Raw genomic sequence first — 23,515 nt, forward strand, 5'->3', positions numbered from 1 at the left:
CCTCATACCCCCCACCGGCACAGACAGTGAACCGGCCGAAGGACCCTCGCTAGTAGGCTCGGTGACACAACCGGTGGGGTTAGACTGACCGGGTGAACAAACAGGGGACAACTTTCCCTCGATAGCTCGAAGTACGCTGAGTGACTCCTCATAACACTGCTTCAATTCAAGCTGCTGTTCTCCTAGAAACTTCAATACCTGCTCATGTTCACTCAACCTAGCGCCCTGTTTAGCTAGTGCTGCTCGTACCGGGTCTGCTGGGTCCATATTTTGGCCGGAGTGTTCTGTCATGGCCGGGGAAAAACTCAGAAGGAGGAACCCAAAAGCAGACTCGGTAGCCAAGTGTCACAACAAACGTGGAAAGGTTTTATTTACAAAAGGCAAACAGCTGAATATGCAAGGTCTCTACGGAGCGCGTGCAGGATTTGTCACAGGCGGCGTTCACAACAAGCATAGGTCACCGGGAAGTAAGTCTAAAAAGAGGGAAATAACGATTAGCGAACCTGACAGGGATAAGTGGTCTTAAGTAACGACAGGAGAAGGAGATGAGTGGAATAGCTTACTAGAATGCTTGATAAGTATAGTCCCAGGGAGGTGAGGTGAGTAATGCGGGCGCAGTGGTCCGGGAGGACAGGCAGGATTGGGAGGGTCGAAAAGCGTCGTCCGAGGTCATGCAGGTAAACAACACTCCGGCGAGGACTGGAGGATTCAGCAGGTCTTAAAAGCAAAGAATCACTGATGGATGAGCATCCCGTGCGACAACCAACCGAGGACAGCCGCCTGCTCCGCCCAGCCACAAACGGCCCAGCCTACAGCGAGAGGAAAAGGACACACAGAGCCACACCACTCACCCCGCACCCTGACAAATTCAGCTGAAACTGAAGATATTGTACAAATCTTAGAAACACAGTGTCTAACCAGATACTTAGTCTTGATGGCATTCTCTTCTACTCCAGTAACACTGTGAGGACTCTGCGTAATTTTTGATCAGGATATGTCCTTCAATGCAAATATTCAACAAATATGTAGAACTGCTTTGTTGCATTTGCTCAGTACCATTAAAATTGGAGACATCTAGTCTCAGAGTGAGGCTGAAAAGCTAATTCATGCATTTATTACTTCGAATCCAGACTACTGTAATTCATTACTATCAGGCTGTCCTAAAAGTTCCCTGAAAAGCCTTCAGCTGATCCAAAATGCTGCAGCTACAGTACTGTCAGGGACTAGAAAGAGAGAGCAGATTTCTCCCATATTGGCTTCTCTTCATTTGCTCCCTGTTAATTCTAGAATAGAATTTAAAATCCTTCTTCTTACATATAAGGCTTTGAATAATCAGACCCCAGCTTATCTTAAATAACTCATTGTACCATATCACCCCAATAGAGAACTCTGCTCTCAGACTGCTGGCTTACTTGTGGTTCATTAGATACTTAAGAGTAGAATGGGAGGCAGAGCCTTCAGCTTTCAGGACCCTCTTCTGTGGAACAAGCTCCCAGCTTGGATTCAGGAGACAGACACCCTCTCTATTTTTAAGCTTAAGTTTAAAACTTACCTGTTTGAGCAATCTTATAGTCAGTCTTTTTTTACTCTGTTTAAACACCACTCTGCATTTAATTATTGCCCTTCCCCCAAACCAGTCGCAGCAGATGACTGCCCCTCCCTGAGCCTGGTTCTGCTGGAGGTTTCTTCCTGTTAAAAGGGAGTTTTTCCTTCCCACTGTCTCCAAGTGCTTGCTCATAGGGGGTCGTTTTGACTGTTGGGTTTTCTCTGTAATTATTGTAGGGTATTTACCTTGCAATATAAAGCACCTTGAGGTGACTGTTGTGATTTGGTTTGATTGAATCAAATTGAATTGAATTGAATTGAATTGAATTGAATTGACATGTAGTCTACATCCCTACCCACACCTATGGCCATGACCTTTGTGTAGTGACCAAAAGAATGAGACTGTGGATACAAGTTGTGGAAATTAGTTTCCTGTGAAGGGTGCTGGCCTCTCCCTTAGAGATAGGGTGAAGAGTGCAGTCATTCAAGAGGGGCTCAGAGTAGAGCCACTATTCCTCCACTTTGAAAGCATCCGGTTGAAGTGGTTTGGGAATGTGACCAGGATGCCTTCTAGGCACTGAGGTGTTCCGGGCATGTCCTACCGGGAGTGGACCTGGGGGCAGAACAAGGACACACTGGAGAGATTATATCTTTTGGCTGGCCTGGAAATGCCTCGGTGTTCCCCCGGATAAGCTGGTGAAGGTGACATGGCAGAGGGAGGGACTTCACTGCTTAGGCTGCTGCCCCTGCACCCCAGATTAGCTGAAGAAAATGGATGGATGGAAGGATGTTCTGCACACTATACAGGGCAACCTTACAGGTTCCTTTGTAATAAAGCCGCCTTCCTGTGGAAGAATCCTGTGCTCCACCTAGACTATCAAATAGGCCTATATCCAGCTATAAGTCTGATGTTTACTCTGTGAAATGTGGTAGAATTCAAAATTCACCAGAAAATAAGTAGTAAATAAGTAAAGGAGTGAGATGTTAGCAAAGTTAGAGAGAGAGAGAGAGAGAGAGAGAGAGAGAGAGAGAGAGAGGCAATGATCTCACAGCAAAGAATGAAAGAGAGAAATACCCAGGGCAGAGCTGTATACAGTAGGTAAGAACTGATAAAGATGGTCAGACAGACAGGCTAGTTAGACATATGATTTTATTTGTTCTTCAATTCTGTCTAAATTTGACCAGTTTTGCTCTGTTATAGTTAAATAATGCATTTAAACTTAGCACTAGGGTGAAAGAAACAACTCAAATGTGTGTGTGCATGTGCTTCATTACTTCAACTAATAGCACTACACTTCTGTATAAGGTTATGAGTATTTAGTAAAAAGACTGCTGGTACAGCATTATTGTGCTTTGATTGCAATGTACCACATCTGGAGTTGCAATTTGAAATCTCAGATCTTCCAAACTTACACTGGCCAGTTCACGGGGCCTGGCAGACTTTTTGTATTTAGAAATTCTGCTAAATGTCTCTTTTTCATAGACACACATTGACTTTGCTGTTTTGGTCCTGTGACCTTCTTTTCAGTTGCTCACTTTAGGGGTCGCCAGATCACCTGCCTCCATCTCACCACATCTCTAGTAACCTCCTCTGTTGCCAGCTCTCACGCACACGAATCTACTCTGTGGTCTTCCTCTTTTCCTCCTGCCTGGCAGCTCCATCTTCAATATCCTTTGTCCAATATAATGACTATCCCTCCGTTGCACAGGTCCAAATCATCTCAGCCTTGCCTCTTTAAGTTTGTTTCTAAACCGTTCAACCTGAGCTGCCTCTAATGTACTCTCTAATCTTGTCCATTATAGTAACTCCCAATGAAAATCTTAACATCTGGCACATCACATGTGCCAGATGTTAAGATCACAACAGATCTCACTACTATTTTATAAATCTTACCTTTTCTCCTTTTTTGCTATTCTTCTATGACAAATGGTAAATGGACTAGTTCTTATAAAGCGCTTTTCTACTCAGTCTGAGCACTCAAAGCACTATACAACACATTTACATTTACCCATGCACACCCATTCATACAAGCACTTCCATGATTAACTAAGCTAAGTGCTTTAGTTATCTAACATTCACACTCCAACGGTTGCGTCGAAGAGCAACTTGGGGTTAAGTATCTTGCCTAAGGATACATTGGCATGCAGCCTGGAGTAGTCAGGAATCAAACCGCTGACCTTCCAATCAGTAGGTGACTTGCTCTACCTCCTGAGCTACAGCCACCCCAAATCAGCCCTGACACTAATCTCCATCCACTCCACCCTGCTTGCACCCTTTTCTTCACCTTTCTTGTGCACTGTCCATTGCTTTGAATGGTTGACCCCAGGTAATTAAACTCATCTACCTTCACTTCGCTCTGCTCCTTGCAGATTTAGTCTTACACCTGTCTCCCTCTCATTCACCCACAATGCATTCTGTCGTGCTTATTCTGACTTTCACTCCTCTCTCCAGTACATACCTCCACCTCTCCAGGCTCTCTTCCATCTGCACCCCGTTCTAACTGCAGGTCACAATGTTGTCTGCAAACATCATAGTCAACGGAGACTCCTACATAACCTTATGTGTCAACCTGTCCATCACCACTGCAAACAAGAAGGAGCTGAGAGCTGATCCCTGATGTAATCCTACCACCACTTTCTTCACATCCACAACACTATTTACATGCGCTTCCTTCAAGATTACCCCTACTTTGGGGAGGCTGTGGCTCAGGAGGTAGAGCAGGTCATTTACTAAATGGAAGGTTGGTGGTTGGATCCCTGGCTGCTCCAGTCTGTATGTAAGTATCCTTGGGCAAGATATTGAACCCTGAGTTGCTCTTGATGTATTCATCTGAGTGTGGATGTTAGATAAAAAGCATTTAGATACAGAAAAAAAAGGGCTTGCATGAATGTGTGTGTGAATGGGCGAATGTAAACATGTTGTATAAAACGCTTTGAGTGCTCAAGTAAAGTAGAAAAGTGCCATATAAGAACTAGTCCATTTACTCCCATTTCTCTTCCTATCAACACCGTGGTATGACAGCTTGAATCCACCTCCAGTGCACCCTTACACCTGGTCTCCTGCACACACAATATATCTACATCCTTCTCTCCAACATATCAGCCAACTCTCTCCCTTGACCAATCATAGTCACTACATTTAAAGTGTAGAACTTGCAAATGAAATATCTTAAGGCATTAATGTAGAAAATCACTGCCCACCTCACCTATGGCTATGTCCATGTCTAAAAATTATCTGAAAGGCATGTCTATTTTAGGAAGTGATTAGTGTGCGGAGATGAGAAAGACAGCAAACTTCTCTCAGACACTGAATGACATATCTTATGAACTCCCACCAGGTCTTTACACCTCCAATACATTACATTAAGCTGTACATGGTGTGCTACTGATGTTTTGTAAGAGCTTCAGATTGATTTCTTGTGTGAACATGTGTTCCTACATGCTTTGTAGCCTGTGTGTATGTGTAAAGAATAGGATTTGTGAAATACTATAGGTTGTGTACGCCTGAATCAAGTCATCAGCGGGACAACTCACAGAGTCCAACACACACAGCAGTCTCATGGACAAGAGACTAAAACAAAAACCAGCAGGAAGAGAATGAGAGCCTGCTCAAGGTAAATGGACAGACATTATTGTCATTGAGCTTCATGAATATTTAGTAGGACTTGGTGGAATGAAGACAGTCTTGTTGTGAGTGTGTTTGCATGACTGCATGTTCAAATATATTTTCCAGGAATGTGTGGTTTGTGTGTCTTTATATGTGTGTGCACACAACGTAGTGCCCTCCAAACCTAATCTTTGTATGTGTGTGTGTGTGTGTGTGTGTGCGTGTGTATTTATATTTATGCAAACATGATTAGCAGGTCAAACAAGCAGGCCCCTCCACCAAGGTACATCACCTGCATGTGTGTCTCTACATATGTGGTTTTGGAGGGGTCACAGTGGAGGCTCTGCAGCATTTTGTCATAGCACACTTGACAAAACAAAGACAACTCACTTTTCTGGTCCTTTGCCATGTTCCATATTCAGAAACAAGTCAGGACTGTGGCTGCAAGGACCCGATAACACCTCCTCTCTCCATCTCTCTCCTGGGTGTTGTGGTGGTGGTGATGGAGTGCTTGGGGGTGGGGGGCATCACTCCAGACAGACCATGCCATTCGAATGCAAAGCCTCAGCTGCTTCAAATCCATCCCCCTCCCTTCCTATCACCACCACCACCCTTCTATTATTTTGTTGGATTTCACAGCTATTTTTGGATGGGCTAAGCCATCCAAGGAGCTCCACTGGAGATATGTCATGAAAACCCGGCCACTACCCAATGTGGCCATTAACATAAAAATTAAAGAATTAGATGCAAGGAAAATAAGCAGTGAATAAATAAATGAATGAATGCATAAATAAAAAAAAATTAAGTTCCACAAACTCCTCCCAGCCAGCTATCTCCTTTTCTTTTCTTTTTTTTTACTGCTTAAAAAAAAGGAATGGAATGAGGCTGTTCATATGTTATTGGATTGTTTGTTTAGAACTGAGACAACAACAATAATTACCTTACAGGAAGACATAGGTGGGAACAAAACAAGCAACAAAACAAGCAATGTGCATATCACCCATTCAAATGAATGGATGAGTGTGTCCAAACTTTTGACTGGTACCGTAATGAAAAAAAAAATCTCTCTCTGTGTGTGTTCCTCAAGTTCAAGACTTCTACCAAAAGCCTGGGAGTTTGAGGGTTCGCCACAGTATCTTAGCTCTTTCAGGTACTACATGCTTCAGAACAGAGAGCTACGATGGTAGTTTGCAGCAGTAGTTTTGCAACAAGAGAGTCATCTGAAACATGCACACAGCATGCATATTTTAATACTTAACAATGATAACCTTCATCCACTAAAACACTGTATGGGGGACTTATGCATGATGACGATACTAAACTGGCATTAGCTGCCATTAGCTTGCCTCTATCTCATCCATTGTTGTGTTGTGTTTTGAGTCGCATACAAATTACGTCAAGAGACTAGTGCCCGTGTTGCAATATCGACTCCACCCACATTGATGTGGTAATCAACTGTAATGGAAACAAAACAAGACCGTGGCGAGTTGTGGGGAGTCGTGTCGAGTCGAGTTGACCCGTGCTGAGTAGGTACTCGTGGAAACGCAGCATTAGTGACCTGGCAGAGAGCTAAGCTAATAGCTAGCGAATCCCTAAAAACACACTAAGTCAATACAGTGAATATAATTTACAAGTGAATCAGCAGAAAGTGTGTTTTGCTTAAAGCACATGAAGATTACATTATGAAATAAGTCGTTTTCTAGAATAATTGAGCTACATAGATTAAGCTACACAAAAACATCACTGTACTCTGTAACAGGAACAGGAAGTGATACAATACCACAGTGAGAGCTAGCACCAAGTGAAAATGCCAGCCTAGCCATTGGCAGGATTTCTGGATGTCAGTCACTTTTCAATCTGTCAGTTTCATCCCATGCAGAGGGTTGGTCTTCTATGACAGTTCCTCCTCACTGTGTTGGGTGATCCTCTCTGTGTGTCACACAACACAGAGACATGTATTGTGTGACGTCTCTCTCTCCTAGATGCTCTTCAGCTCCCTAAGGCACTCTTGAGCTGCTCATCTTGTGGGGCCATCTTCCTGATGTATTTATGGATACTTTCTGTTTCATCTTGGATTGTGGCTCTGACACCCACTAATCCTCTCCCTTCCTCTTTACTTTGTTTGTAGAGCCTCAGGGTGCTGGAGCTTTGGGTGCTTTGGGTGGAGACATCCATCCATTATGAGAAATTTTAGTGTCTTGACATCAGCAGCATCTTTTTCCTCCTGCAGTCACCTTTTTATTCCAGCTCAGTATCTGAGGACCAGTAGGGCATATGTATTGATAGCTTGGCTTGACCTCTGCAGGAGTACAGTTTAGGTAGCTGCTCTACACTTTGTTGGCACATGGCATTTAAGAAGATAATAGTGGAGGAATTATATCCTCAACTTTTTAAGTTAAGTTTTGTGGTGGGTGGGATCATTGAGTCAATATCTTGCTCACTCTTGGTGTACAGCTTGACTCTATATCCATATCTGCTCTTTGCGATGAGCTGGCTTAGGGTTTTGAGACCTATGCAGAACAGCAGCGGGGACAGTGATCTTGGTATATTTGACACTTGATGGTAACGTGTGCTATTGCCTTGGAGTTAGCTGCCATTGTTTTCTTCCACAGTCCCATTGAGTTCCTGGTGAATGTTATTAGCACACGATTAACCTTGTACAGTGCCAAGCACTCCAATATCTATTTGTGGGACATTGAGTAATAAGTTTTCTTGTGGTCAATCCAGGTTGGTCTGCCTGGTATTAGAGTCTTGGAGTACTAGTCTATCAACTAGTAACTGGTGCTGTGACCCTCTGGTATTGTTTCCAGTTCCCTTCTGAGCTATACTCATATATTGACTCATATGATTACTCAGCTTTGTTGTTATGATGCCTGAAAGGAGTTCCCATGTTGTGGAGAGGCAGGTATTCAGCTGCATCCTGTAACAATCATGATCAGGATTGTTCTGCCATGCGTTAGCCAGTCTCGATGAGTATCTGCAGGCCACTTATTTGTGCTGCTAGGCATTCATGTCAGTAGGCGTGGATCACATCAGGTCCTGGTGCTGTCCAGTTTATTCCGGAGACTCAATGTTGGATGTCTGCCTTTGTGATGTTGACATGTTTGTGGAGGTTGCTTGTGGGGTTCTCTTACGCCCACCAGCCACTTGGCATTGGTGTTGTGTGATGCCTCTCTCTCGCAGCCTCACATCCTTCTGGGATTCTCTGATTCTGGCTTCGCCACAGGTGGCTTTCTCTACATGCACCCTTATACCCAAGTGATTCTCGGGTTACTGTGAAAGTGGCATAAATGAACTCAGTGGTTTCAGTGATAATGGTAGTTGGGATGGTGAGTAGAGGTGTGTTCACCTCTGCAAGCATCTCCTTTGATGGGACTTTGACAGTGAATGGAGGGAGTTGTTCCCTTGGCTGTGTGGCCACAATCTTTAGCTCAGTAGGTGCACCTGTCACTGCAGATGATTGGGCTTCATCTAATTCAGTCACAGACTCAACACCACATTTTATTTTTTTATTACCTCAGTTGGCTCCTCTCAAAATGTAAATGATCGCCAGCCTGTCGCAGGGTTAACACACAGACAACCGTTCATACTTACATTCACACCTACGGGCAATTTAGAATCACCAGTTAACCTAACCCCAGTAACTGCATGTGTTTGGACCGTGCAAGAAAACCGGAATACCTGGAGAAAACTCACGCAGACACAGGGAGAACATACAAATAGAAAGGCCTGGGCAGAGGTAGAGGTGAACCTTCTTGCTGTGAGGCAGCGGTGCTAACCACCATGCTGGTTGATTATCTTGTTAGTATTGTTAGTGTTGGTATAACACTCAAACATGCATCTTAAAGCACATAAAACAGAATTTGAAAAGGAAATCTTGTTTCATTAATTTAGAAGACTTTTGCTTGGTGTTCGTTTGTTACTCTATTTAAAAAACCCTTCCATAAAGCTAGGACATCTTACTATTTGTCACTAATTTAAGAGAGCAGGAACAACCAGGTTTATTTTCAGCACTATAGACATCCTGAGAAAGAGTTGGAGCTTTGTTGAGCCAGGTATAACTTTAACGAGCAAGACTTTATGAATTTCTTCACAAATAAAATTTTAAATATGAGAGAAAAAAAACATTTGTGACCATCTCACAGATGTGTCATTAAGTACTCTCATAATTGCTGATATTTACTTATACTCTTTCTCTCCTCCTAACATCTTTCTGAGTTAACGTCATTGTCTTCCTCTAAACCAGTGGTTCCCAAAGTGTGGGCCACCACCTCCTGGTGGGCCACGAAGTATGCAGATTTATATATTTATATAAATGTTTTTATTTATGTAAAAAGTGAATTAAACTGGTAATAGGAAGTTGTTAGTTTGTGATATTACTCATTACTCTGACCTAAATTTACTGGTCATGCACTGAAGTTTGTGTCCCAGTGGCAAGTGGGACACATATTGGCTTTACCACTTTACATATGACTGGGTAGTGTTAGTAATTTATAGCCAACAGCCTGTGTTGATCATGGTTTTTGAATGACATTTTCAAGGAAAAATATCACTTTCTCTTGTATTTTGATGAGAGTGAAGACAGGCTTCTAGCCAGGAAAACAGGCTGGTGCTATTGGACTACCGGAGGGATTTTATGGTTTTTAAGTGGGCCGCAGCACTCCACTCTTGACTTTGGGAACCACTGCTCTAAACCATCAATGTACCTTTTAGATGGCATTCCTAAAAAAAACTGCCTAAAGAAGTTTCACCATTGATTAATACTTTAATTTTTAAATATGATTAATCTAACAGAATATGCAAAAAAGGCTTTTAAGATGGTGCTAATTAACCAAGACTTTAAAAGCCCTTGTTTGATACAGCTGTCTTAAGTAATTATACATTGATTTTTTAACCTTCCTTTTATCAACAGTTATCAAACAATTTGCTCATCATTTGCAAACGAGTGGTTTGTTTGAAGCACTTCAGTCCATCAGAGAACAGAAACAACACTAGTTAAGGTTACAAACGACCATCTTATGGCCTTTGACAGTACACTCATCTGTAAGCTTGTCCTGCTAGACCTCGGCATCGCATTCAGTATTGTTGACCACAATATTTTACTACAGAGATAACATGCCATAGATATTAAAGGTATTCTACTGCACTGGTTTGAATCATATCTATCTAATAGACTCAAATTTGTTCATGTAAATGGGGAGTCTTCTTCACACACTAAGGTTAATTATGGAGTTCCACAGGGTTCAGTGCTAGGACCAGTTCTTTTTATATTATACATGCTTCCCTTAGGTAGTATTAATAGAAAACACTGCATACATTTTCACTGTTATGCAGATCATACCCAGCTTAATTTATCCATTAAGTCAGATGATACAACTCAACTAGTTAAACTACAGACATGTCTGTCTCTGGAGCTTGAAAAAAAAATATTTTTTTTCAAGTCCAGTCGCCTTTTTCAAGCTCCAGAGACTACTATGACCTGGATGACTGAGAATCTACACAGACATACAGACATGTCTCAAATACATAAAGGCTTCAATTTCCTCTAATTCCCTACTTGTATATTCAGATAAAACTGAAGTTATTTTACAGTGTCTAACCAGATATTTACTCAAGATGGCGTTACTTTGGCTTCCAGTAACACTGTGAGGACTCTCAGACAAATTTTTGATTGGGATTTGCCCTTCAACACAAATATGAAACAAATATGTAGAACTGCTTTCGTTTGCACAATACTGTTAAAATTATAGACATCTTGTTTCAAAGTGATGCTGAAAAGCACCTTGAGGTGACTGTTTCTTGGGATTTGGTGCTATATAAATAAAATTGAATTGAAAAACTAGTTCATGGATTTATTAATTCTAGGATGGACTACTGTAATTCATTTTTAACAGGTTGCTCTAAAACCTCCTTGAAAAGCCTTCAGTTGATCCAGAATGCTGCAGCAAGAGTATTAACTGGGACTAGAAAGCAAGAGCATATTTCTCCCATATTAGCTTATTTTGATTGGCTCTGTGTTAAACTCAGAATTAAATTTAAAATCCTTCTCCTCACATGCAAAATCTTGAATAATTAGGTCTCGACATACTCTTAAAGACCTCATTGTACCATGTCACCCCAAAAGAGCGCTTCACTCTCAGACAGCAGGCTTATTTGTGGTTCCTAGAGTTTTCAAAAGTAGAGCACAGCCTTCAGCTATCAGGCACCTTGTTAGAATGGCTGTAATGGCGAAATTAAAATAGGAGGCTTGAGGTGGAGGTGAAATGCTGACCCGACAGGTGTTTATTAGTGATGAGAGTGTGAAACTGAAGCTTCAATACATGCTTCGAACCCTGGGCTTACAACTCCAGAGAACCACTGCTTCGAAGCTTGTTTCAGGATGAAAAAAATTCACGTGACATACGACGTCTGAAGCAGCAACTGCATTGTTCTTGGAATGAATCACTTAACTGGTTCAAGTGATTTGCTGGTTACGAGTGAAGGAGCAAGAGCGAGACAGTCAGCCAGGTTCATACTCGCGCAGTTTAGGCATTGTTATGGCCAACAGTTACTGCTGAGTTATGAATTAAAGACAACCTTTGCTGGCTCGTCTTTTCAAAGTGATGACGGACGCTGTCGTATTATGATTAATGCAAAAGTGGTAGTTACGCAAGCACACCCAGTTAATGCCATGTTTTCCCAGCACTCTGTTCAATAACACAACACACATTCATCCATTTTTATTTGTAAATAGAACCTGATATCATGATATTCGGTCATAAGGTGCGTGCCTCAAACAATGCAAAGATGCTTCAGATCATTGAGGTGTGTGAGTGTGTGCATGCAGGTGTGTAACTGAAAACATTGCACTTTTCCAGCTATAATTGAAGTCTCGAGTAATTAAACTATTTTCGAAACAATTGTTTCAAGTGGTTCAGTGCTTCACAAAAGCTTCATTTTCTCATTAGTAGTGTTTATTCATGAACATTTACACCAAACAAAAACATAACCACAAAACAAACAAACAAACAATACAGACCAATGGTGGGGCAGGGTTCCAGCCACTGTCTGATATTAACTGGCAGTTTTTTACAGACTGCTGATAATTTTTCACTAAGCCAAAACATTTTTCTGGGATACACAAAAAAACCTAAAAAACTTATCTAATCAACTGTATTAACATTAGTACAATACTACAAAAAAAAACAACTATTAAATAAAATATTTCCCCACTAGGCCTACCACCCAAAATATACAATAAAACTGATAAGTACCTATTCAGTCCCCTCTTCAATTTCTTGGTACAACCTGGAACCTTCAAAAGGCCCTCAGGAAGCCCACAGACTCTTTTGGCTGGAACACCTTTTAGGAGAGAGCACAGGTAAGAATTTCTTGTACCTTTTAAAATATCAATCTGTCACTCTAACCATTAAAATACACATTCTACAAAAATTAAGATGTACTTTCTTGTTGATTTACCAAACCTGCTATAATAATCAACATTTGTTCCTAGGCTTCACCAGTACCAGCTGGGAGACTGCCAACAGAAATCTACAAAACAAATAAATCTTTTTAATGTGAATGCATATTTTGTACACCAGTTAAAATGATCTATGTGTATTCTACTACTGTTGGACATGTAATGAAGACCTTCATTACACCCCTCTGTAGAGGGGTGTAATGGAACTGTCCTCCAGTTTTGGATCCAGAAGACACTTTCTGTATTTTTAAGAACAGTCTTATAACTTTCCTTTTTGATGAAGCTCATAGTTTGGGCTGGATCAAGTGACCTTGAATCATCCTAGGAGGCGTCCAGGAGGCATCCTAGTCAGATGCCCAAACCACATCAACTGCCTTCTTTCGATGTGGAGGAGCAGTGGCTCTACTCTGAGTCCCTCACAAATGACTGAGCTCCTCACCCTATCTCTAAGGGAAAGCCCAGCCACCCTCCAATGGAAAATAATTTCCACTGCTTTTATCTGTGACCTCATTCTTTTTGTCACTACCCATAGCATGCTTGTTGCAGTCCATGCTCCCAAGGGTGGCACAACCAGTTATTTAGTAATTGCTTCATAACAATTGCTTTTTCAATTGCTTTTTACACAGAGGACCATGTAGGTTTGGATATTTTTTTTTCCTTAATAAATTATATCATCCTTTTAATATTTATATTTATTTGGGCTATCAGTGTCTAATATTAAAATTTGTTGGGAGGGGAGCAGGCAGGTCTTCCTACACCCCTGTTTCCTGCACCTGGCCTGGGGTTTAGCTGGCACATTAGAGGCCAGTCTGACTGCATTCCAGGATTGCTGCTGGCTCTGGGGGAATTTATTCATCCACACCACGGAGGGTGGGTCGATGTGAATGAGTGTGTCTCTTTGTTTTTGTTTTTGGATGCGGGTTTGCGAATGTCCTATGTGTGTGTGAGTGTGTGCATATATTGCTGGTCCTGGGTTTGCTGTGACTTGGCATTTGTGGGATATGTTTGCTCCACACTGATCATTACTGCCCACCTGGGAGGTGGGCACTGGGCAGTTCCGGGGTGCGTGGCTGGGTATTTTGGTGTAGTTGTGCTGGATGATGAGTGGTTCTCAGGCACCTGGGGCTCATGCAGGGATTGACCGCCTCTGGCCTTTGGTCGTGGGGACTCCAGCTGTGGCCTCTTCCTTCTTCGGGGTTGGGTATCATTGGAATGTGTGGTCTCAGGTCTTCAGTGCTCTTGGGGGGCTGCAGACAACCTGAGTCTTTCTCTGTCTGCCTCTGGCACCAGGGGTTGTTGTGACTTCTCAGCCTCATTATCAAGTACAGGCACAAACAATGCACACACAATGCACCATGGCGGTGCGTGCGGGGGTGCTAAGAAAATCAGTTTTTCATCAGTCAATGAGATCAGTTCGTTCATCCTTCAAGAACTGCATGCATACTCTCACAACATGAGGCCAGATATTGTTTTATACCAGGAGGAACCAGGACCCAGTGCACCAGCATAGGGTCTGACAGTGAATCCAAGTATACATTACTCAATGGTAGTCAGCCTACCCTGTAGAGGTCTGTTTCCCTCTATGGATATGCCTCAACTGAAACAAACCCTCTGCTACTTAACTGACCATATTAATAGTGCATAGGTTTAATTAGTTTGATTCCATACTCTGATTAAAAAGTGTTCCTTTATTTTTATTTATTTTTTATGCAGATCTGATTTGTGCATGTGTGTGTGGATATGTTTGTAGATGGTTCCATATAGATGGGTTCTGTCTCAGCACTTTCATCATTCATTACGGTTATGTCTTCTTGCTTCCTTTTTCAGTGTCCAACTTTGTTCTGCTCTCACTGTTCAACCTGAATGCTGCTAAGCAGACAGATAAACTCCTCGACAAATCACAGGTGTACGGTCTTCTTTTATTGAGATGTTTCCCTCCAAATGTGACAGAGTGAAACTGTAGCAAATAATAAAACAGTTTTCAGATACTTCCAATACAAATGTTACACGTTTAAACGCATTTCAAACATAAAGAAAATGGAAACACCAGTTGCACATAGCATATAAACCAGAATCCTTGAATAGGTACTGTGTAATCTACTCTTTTAACATAGAGCAGAAGCTGACAAATAAATCCTAGCTGCATATTAGTTACAAAAGGCAACCAAGGTGCAAAGATGCAAATCCAAAATCACACAGCATCACTATGTAAGCATGCTGTCAGAGTAAACATCATTAACTGTGATCATCTTAAACATTTCTATACCAAAAATAATAATATTGCATGAAGATATGCTAAACAACAATATTACTCACAGACAATGCTTTCCGTAAAGCAACAAAGGTGGATGGATTAAGGCACACGTCAAACACTTGTCATTCTCTCCAGCATAACTGACTAAGATCCATTTCCTGCTTACTGGCTCACTTGCATCATTCCTATTGGCTATTACAACACACTTATAATGAACACCAAAACAATAGCGCCTCCTGTTGGTGGGAGGTAACATCCGCCAGAACAAACTTTCACATCCATAGCAAGCTGCTGACCATACAAGTGACCTCATCAGGCATATTTTTGTTGCCATCGCTATGCAATGATTTTTCCACAATCAATGATGTCCCGATTGTTAATCCTGTTCTTGATGTCCATTCCAGCAAGTAGCATCACCCATGATTGATCCCAGATATGGAAAAGTATTTTTTCCAAGGTGATGCCTTGTACTGTAATATTGATTTGCAGCTGTCTTTTCACTTTGTCTTTTCAATGATGATTAAGTTATATCTGCTGCTCACTCTGTCAGCCCTGTTTACCAATTCTTGGGGCTTTGCTTCAGAGGAGGCAAGAAGTAGTTCGTCGTCTGTATATCTGAGATTGGTTAACAACCTTCCTCCAATCTGCACACCACCTAACCATCCAGTGCTTCTCTCATAATCAGCTCAGCCAGGATTTTGAAAGGTACGGTGATAATACACAACCATATCTGACTCCCTTTTTTTACTCCAACCAATTACACTGTGCCTGCAACTTTCACCCTTTGATTTCTATACATTTGCGCTAATAACCTAACTAGATGAACCATATCTAAGATGGTTATCCAGACCTGTCATGTGAGACTAAATCAAAGGCCTCATTAAAGGCAACACAACATAGAAATAATGGTTGCTGATGTTCGTGGGCTTTCTCAAGAAGAATTCTCAGATTTGTAATGTGATTTCTTGTACCACGCCCCAGCTGAAATCCAGCCTGCTCTACTGCAGTCTCACTTTCTTGCAGATTCTGTCCAGTATGATGCACAGAATAATTTTACTGGCATGTGAAACCAGTGCTATTCTATAATTTGTGCACTGCTTCAAAATGCCTTTCTTTGGCAGGGAACCAAAGAGGGACGTTATCAAATCCTCTGGCCACTTGCCTGTCTCCCATGAGGAAATACAGATTTCGTGCATTTTCTCGATAACTTTTTCTCGTCCAGCTTGAAATAGCTCCATTAGTACTTCATCTGGGCCACATGCTTTCATCTTTGCTGCAATCTGTGTTGCTCATAAAACTGGGTATCATCTGCATAACAATGAAAATGTATGCAATGCTTACTAATAATACTGCCCAAGGGAAGCACGTAAGGTGTAAATAAAATTAGTCCTAGCACAGAACCCAGGAGAACTCCATTATTAACCTTAGTGCATGAAGAAGACTCCCCATTTACATGAACAAACTGGAGTCTATTAGGTAGATATGATTCAAACCACTGCAACACAGTACCTTTAATACCTACTAATCTCTGTAATAAAATGTTATGGTCAACAGCATCAAAAGCTACAATGAGGTCTAACAGGACTGGCCTCAACCTTGGGTAGTCACATTTTGGGGGTTTAAAAAATTTGGCCAGATTTCGAGAAATGAGAGCTTCTCCATCCAAAGTGGGATGAATGCTGTCTCCTAACAAGACCAGGTTTTCCCCAGAAACTTTCTGGTATGTATGTATGTGTCATACACTATGATTTAGCTGCACAATGAAAGTGGACACTCAAATTTTCTCATACTACATAATGAGAATTAACAGTGAATTAAGTAAGCATTATGCCCCGTAACACAATTAAGCCTTCATTTTTGTGAATAAATTGTAGTTTCACATATATAAAATCAAAGCTGCTTTTTAAGTCTAAAAAATTGATGAAAAATGTTCAGTATTGCATTTCATTTTGTGCGATTTCCTATCCATTGGTATCCAGCTCGTGCTCATTCCAAGCTAATCACATAATGAGGGTCGATCAGGACTGCTTGGCATCACATTCAAACTAACTGTGTACCAGTTTTTTGTTTGTTTTATGTCCAGGATAATTGTTATGGAAAAGCATATTTTATTGGAAACCATCATCTTTTCATAAAATTAATAAAGTTAGGTTTACTAAGTAAACAATGTGAGAGAGCAAACCAAAGCAGTGAATAAAAAATAAACAGTAAGTGAAATCAAAGTGAAATTGAGAGCAAAATCAAAGTTTTCACATGACAAGAACTGTAGTCTCCTGGTAAGTATTAGAAGTACCAAAGCAGAAACCAGACAACACAACACAGTAAAAATGGTAAGTGGTCTGGTTTTTATGTAGCCCCTTTCTACTCTACATGAGCACTCTATAGACATGTCTCATTTATACAAGCACTTCCTACACCTAAACACTTTATAACTAACATTCATATACACACTCCAGTGAATGCATTGGGAGCAACTTGGCCAAGGATACTGCAGACTGGAGCAGCCAGGGATTATACCACCCACCTTTCAATTAGTAGAGGACCTGCTCTACCTCCTGAGCCAAAGCCACCCCTGCATATATATACAGCTCAGCACATAAATAGACTAGATATGCCAGTCTCACCCTCAGTCCCTTTCTCAGCGGCAAGGAATGAGTGTCTTGCAGCACCAACTCCCCTCAAAGGAGGAGGGATCTAGCGGGGCACAGTTGCATGGGTAGTGGGAGGAGTTATAAAAGCTTAAAAAAAGTGTAAGTTTTCTCTCTTCTTTCTCTCTCTGTCCTCCTTGTCAACCCTTCTGTGCCATTTTCCAACCTTCCTTATTTCTTCACCAGTGCATCATCTGTTGAGGAGGTGGCAATGGCAAGTCGACCAGCATGAGTGTAATCAGTGTCAGTCCCAAAGCTGCCACCACTGCCATCAAGGCATCCTGCACCTCTCCTCCTCCCCTAGCCAAAGTGGGGCGGCTTAGCCCCCGCATAATCCCTATTGACTCCCTCTTGCTTTGTCTGCTAATTCCCAGCATTGGATTTGTCTCACTCGATGATGCGCTACACTCCACTTCTCCCACATTAATCCATACTGTTATTACTTTTCAATACCAACACTAATTATTGCCCCCCCACCTACGTGTTATTCCAACCCCACCCTGATATTGCCAAACATGCCATTTTGTATGTAAAACAACAGAAAATAAGAACAAATGAGTGAAGAGCCATTGACAAAAGGCCAAATACAACAGCAGTGGAGTTAATTCCATCCTTTAGCTGTTGATGAATCAACTGCTGGCTGCAAAACAAGTGTGAAATGCAACGTGGAACACAATGCTGAGAAAGACTGCATGGTGAGATGATCAGGCCATCCTCAATACAGTGAGCCACTCCAGCTTTTAACAATCCTGTGTAAATCAAACATACCCTTTGGTATATCTCTTCTTGTTCCTTTCTTCATTTTTTTTTCTAATACCTTTTAGCATTTTCTGATTACCAGCAAGCTAAAAAAAGAAGATGAAACTGTACCAGGTTTGAAAACCTTTTCCAGCACCTTTTAAGCATTTTCAAGGTCCATTTACAAGATTTTTCAGCACATTAAGGGGTCATTTACAATTATCAACATTTTCCAAAGAGTACAAAGAGTACTCTTATTCAGACCCCCCCCCCCCCCCCCCCCCCCCTCCCCAATAGTGTACAAAGAAAATGTTGATCTTTTTCATGACATTTAATTTCTCCTGGTTCTTTGGTATTTTAATGTAGTAGGAAGTATTAAAAACATCCTGGTGTTGAAAAATTCTGTAAATGTTGGTATCAAATATGCTCTTTCCCATCTATTAAAACATTGTACTGGACTGTGTGTACACAAAATGTACACACCGCCACACTGTACACAGTGGCACTGGAGCAATTTGTCATCTGAATAGCCGGTCTTGTGCCAAAAAGTTATTTCCAGTATTTGCCAAAACAATTATTGCTGGTATTTATATTGTTGTAAATGACTTGTGGACCTATAATCTGTCAAGCATATCTCAAATGTTATCTCTTATGAATAATATCAACTCATTTTGAGTCATTCCTGCCACATGGTAGAAGCTGCAATAGGTTTTTGGCAACACCGGCGGCCAGCATTGCCAACTTAGTGACTTTGTCGTTAGGACTTTTCAGACCCTCCGACTTTTTTTTCCCCAAAAAAGCGACTAGCAACAAATTTAGCAACTTTTTCTGGTGTCATTAGGGACTTTTGGAGAGTTTTGGAGATATGCCTGTGTTGTGCCAAAAAGTGATTTCTGGTTTTAAAAAAAAAGAAGATTGGTCATATTTAAATTGCTGTAGATTAATTTTTGGCCTAAAATCTGTGAAACACGTGTCAAACATATCTCTCATGATTGACATTACATCATTTTGAGCAAATAACAACGCTCCCATCACAAGGTTAGAAGGTACAATCACTTCTTGGCAAAGTGAATTTCATATATTCTTTATTAATGAGGGTAAAAACTATCACTGACATTAAAAATGTCTTTTATCCCAAGCGATCTGGCCAAGAGGGCTGCAGAAATTGCAACAAATATAATATTACAGTTCTATAAAGAGTAGCCAAAAAAGACTAGATTGATTATAAAGTAGATACAATAATGCAGTCATAAATATATTTGCTAAACAAGTCATTTCGTCATTTTATATATAAGTGTCATGTAAGGCTGTGGCAGACAAGGAAGAAGATCCCAATGCAGGATACACACATGGAAAGCTTAACTTAAATTAAAGCTTTGTTTTCTCAGGTGCAGAACAGAAGGCGAAAACCATAAAACCAGAGCAGGTAGCACACAGCAGGACGGAAGGCAGCATAGGCCAAAACAATGATGGAACTACTCACAAGGGTACAACAACAAAAAGAGGAAACACAGGACTTAAATAAACAAGAGGGCTGATGAGGGGAGTGAAAACAGCTGGGAACACAGGTGAACCAAATAATGCTAATGACAAGGGGGAAGCAAAACAGACAGGGACCAGAAGACTATCAAAATAAAACAGGAAGTCAGATGAGGGAACAAAGTCGCAGACTAGACACTGAAACCCGGGGAACACGAGGAACTAGAAATCAAAACATAACCAAACCCCACAACAAAAGAAACCCAGAACAGTTAAAACAATAAAAAACAAAGCATAAACCAAAAACACTGGGTCATAGGACCCAGGACCATGACAATAAGCCCTTTATAAATCCTGCAACACAGTCTATTTACTGGTATAAACAAAGGTAACATTTTAAAAAAAAATCATAAATCACTTTTTGGCACACTTTTTTGCAGCCAGAAAACTCTTAACAAGCTAGAAAAGCAATTTGATGAAGTACTCACACTGCCATGCAGGTACAATCTGCTGCTAGGATGTAGTTCTCTGACTTGTTTACAATGACCCGAGCCTCATACACAGCGCTCCTGTTTCCTTGTCTTTGACTTGGAAGAATTTTTGCCTTCAAGACACAAAACTCCGAGTCTGTGTCATGATATTTGATGTTCGATACACAGCCGCAAACATAATTGTAAGCATCCAGTGACTTCTATGCGCTGCAACTTCTCTCCGGTGTGTACGCTGAGTTTCTCCACCAAATACACGTATATATCCGCCCACGGATACTGGGCCACTTGCTAACATACCACAGGGATCGGAGTCGGTTGCTGGTGGTCAAAATGAATTTTTGCAGGTAGTTTTCACGATCTTTCAGATCAGGTAGATTGAAATGCTATTGAACTCCACCATACTTCCGTTTCCAAAATGCGCGCGCATCGCTACCTACGTCATCATTGTTTACAAAAAGTAAATGGGTCTATGGCCTCGGAACCAAGGGGGACATGCCCCTCAGTGTAAAGTTTCCTCATCAGAGTGTGAACCTGCAGCAGCGCACGCACAGCAGACACTCGTGTGCGTGATGTTTCTTTGTCTGCACAGCTGCTGAGTTCTACGTTGTTGAATTTACTCGCGAGGAATGAATACCTGCGCTTTCGGAATGACATTATTTGTGCTGATTATGTTTTTTTTCTCGAGCGTGACTTTTGACCTAAATATAATTCCATATTCGTCCTATCCATAATTGGAATTTGCAGTTTTCCAGCAAACACTAATTAAAACGGCGACTCTCTGGCTGCAGAGGGGTCACAAACTGACTGACAGGTCACATGCAGACATTTTAATTTTTGATTTTCCGACTCATTTTATTTCTCTGTTTCATAAGCGAACTATTTAATCAGATAGTTTTTTTTTTAATAAAAAAAAAAAAAAATGGTTAGCACTATATCCGAAATTCAAGCACTTTTCAAACCTTGAAAGGACAATATTAAAATCCAAACATTTTCAAGGGTTTCCAGCACCCATATGAACCCTGACTGTAAGTTGACAATAAGTTAATATGAGGGTTAACATAAGAATTACTGTAGGTTTTAGACTGTGTCTCAACTATCAGCAATAATTCCTGGTTACTTGAATCCTGGGTGGCATCGTTAACATTTGGTTTCACACCTATAGCCAGTGATGTCAGTAACGCATCACTTAGTAACGCGTTACTCTAATCTGACTACTTTTTTTGATAACGAGTAATCTAACACCTTACTATTTGCAGTCCAGTAATCAGATTAAAGTAACTTATGCAAGTCACTGTGCATTACTATTTTTGTCATTTTCCTCAGTACAAAGATATGCACTGCTCAAAAAAATAAAGGGAACACTCAAATAACACATCCTAGATCTGAATGAATGAAATATTCTCATTGAATACTTTGTTCTGTACAAAGTTGAATGTGCTGACAAGAAAATCACACAAAAATCAAATCAATGAAATTTATTAACCAATGGAGGCCTGGATTTGGAGTCACACACAAAATTAAAGTGGAAAAACACACTACAGGCTGATCCAACTTTGATGTAATGTCCTTAAAACAAGTCAAAATGAGGCTCAGTATTCTGTGTGGCCTCCACGTGCCTGTATGACCTCCCTACAACACCTGGGCATGCTCCTGATGAGGTGGCGGATGGTCTCCTGAGGGATCTCCTCCCAGACCAAGACTAAAGCATTCGCCAACTCTTGGACAGTCTGGTGGATGGAGCGAGACATGATGTCTCAGATGTGCTCAATCGGATTCAGGTCTGGGAAACGGGCGGGCCAGTCCATAGCTTCAATGCCTTCATCTTGCAGGAACTGCTGACACATTCCAGCCACATGAGGTCTAGTATTGTCCTGTATAGGAGGGCCCCAGGGCCAACCGCACCAGCATATGGTCTCATAAGGGGTCTGAGGAGCTCATCTCGGTACCTAATGGTAAATGGTAAATGGACTAGCTCTTATATAGCGCTTTTCTACTCAGTCAGAGCACTCAAAGCGCTTATACAACACGTTTTACATTTACCCATGCACACCCATTCATACACGCACTTCCATATTAACTAAGCTAAGTGCTTTAATTATCTAACATTCACACACATTCGTACTCCAACGGTTGCATCGGAGAGCAACTTGGGGTTAAGTACCTTGCCCAAGGATACATTGGCATGTGGCCTGGAGTAGCCAGGAATCAAACCCCTGACCTTCCGATCAGTAGGTGACCTGCTCTACCTACTGAGCTACAGCCACCCCAGTCATGCTACCTCTGGCGAGCACATGGAGGGCTGTGCGGCCCTCCAATGAAATGCCACCCCACACCATTACTGACCCACTGCCAAACCGGTCATGCTGAAGGATGTTGCAGGCAGCAGATCGCTCTCCACGGCGTCTCCAGACTCTGTCACATTTGTCACGTGCTCAGTGTGAACCTGCTTTCATCTGTGAAGAGCACAGGGCGCCAGTGGCGAATTTGCCAATCATGGTGTTCTCTGGCAAATGCCAAGCATCCTGCACGGTGTTGGGCTGTGAGCACAACCCCCATCTGGGGACGTTGGGCCCTCATACCATCCTCATGGAGTTGGTTTCTAACCGTTTGTGCAGACACATGCACATTTGTGGCCTGCTGGAGGTCATTTTTGCAGGGCTCTGGCAGTGCTCCTCCTGTTCCTCCTTGCACAAAGGTGGAGGTAGCGGTCCTGCTGCTGGGTTGTTGCTCTCCTACGGCCTCCTCCACATCTCCTGGTGTACTGTCCTGTCTCCTGGTAGCGCCTCCAGCCTCTGGACACTACGCTGACAGACACAGCAAACCTTCTTGCCACAGCTCACATTGATGTGCAATCCTGGATGAGCTGCACTACCTGAGCCACTTGTGTGGGTTGTAGAGTCATGCTACCACTAGTGTGAAAGCACCACCAACATTCAAAAGTGACCAAAACATCAGCCAGAAAGCATAGGTACTAAGAAGTGGTCTGTGGTCCCCACCTGCAGAACCACTCCTTTATTGAGTGCGTCTTGGTAATTGCCAATAATTTCCACCTGTTGTCTATTCCATTTGCACAACAGCATGTGAAATTGATTGTCAATCAGTGTTGCTTCCTAAGTGGACAGTTTGATTTCACAGAAGTTTGATTTACTTGGACGTATATTGTGTTGTTTAAGTGTTCCCTTTATTTTTTTGAGCAGTGTATTTTTGCTTTCTTCTTGCATCTCGGGGAGTGACGTCTGGCCAATGCGACAATTAAGTTCCGTTTTCAGCATGAGGACAATAATAGTCCACAGC

This window comes from Archocentrus centrarchus, chromosome 13 (assembly GCF_007364275.1).
Source record: "Archocentrus centrarchus isolate MPI-CPG fArcCen1 chromosome 13, fArcCen1, whole genome shotgun sequence".
Lineage (NCBI taxonomy): Eukaryota > Metazoa > Chordata > Actinopteri > Cichliformes > Cichlidae > Archocentrus > Archocentrus centrarchus.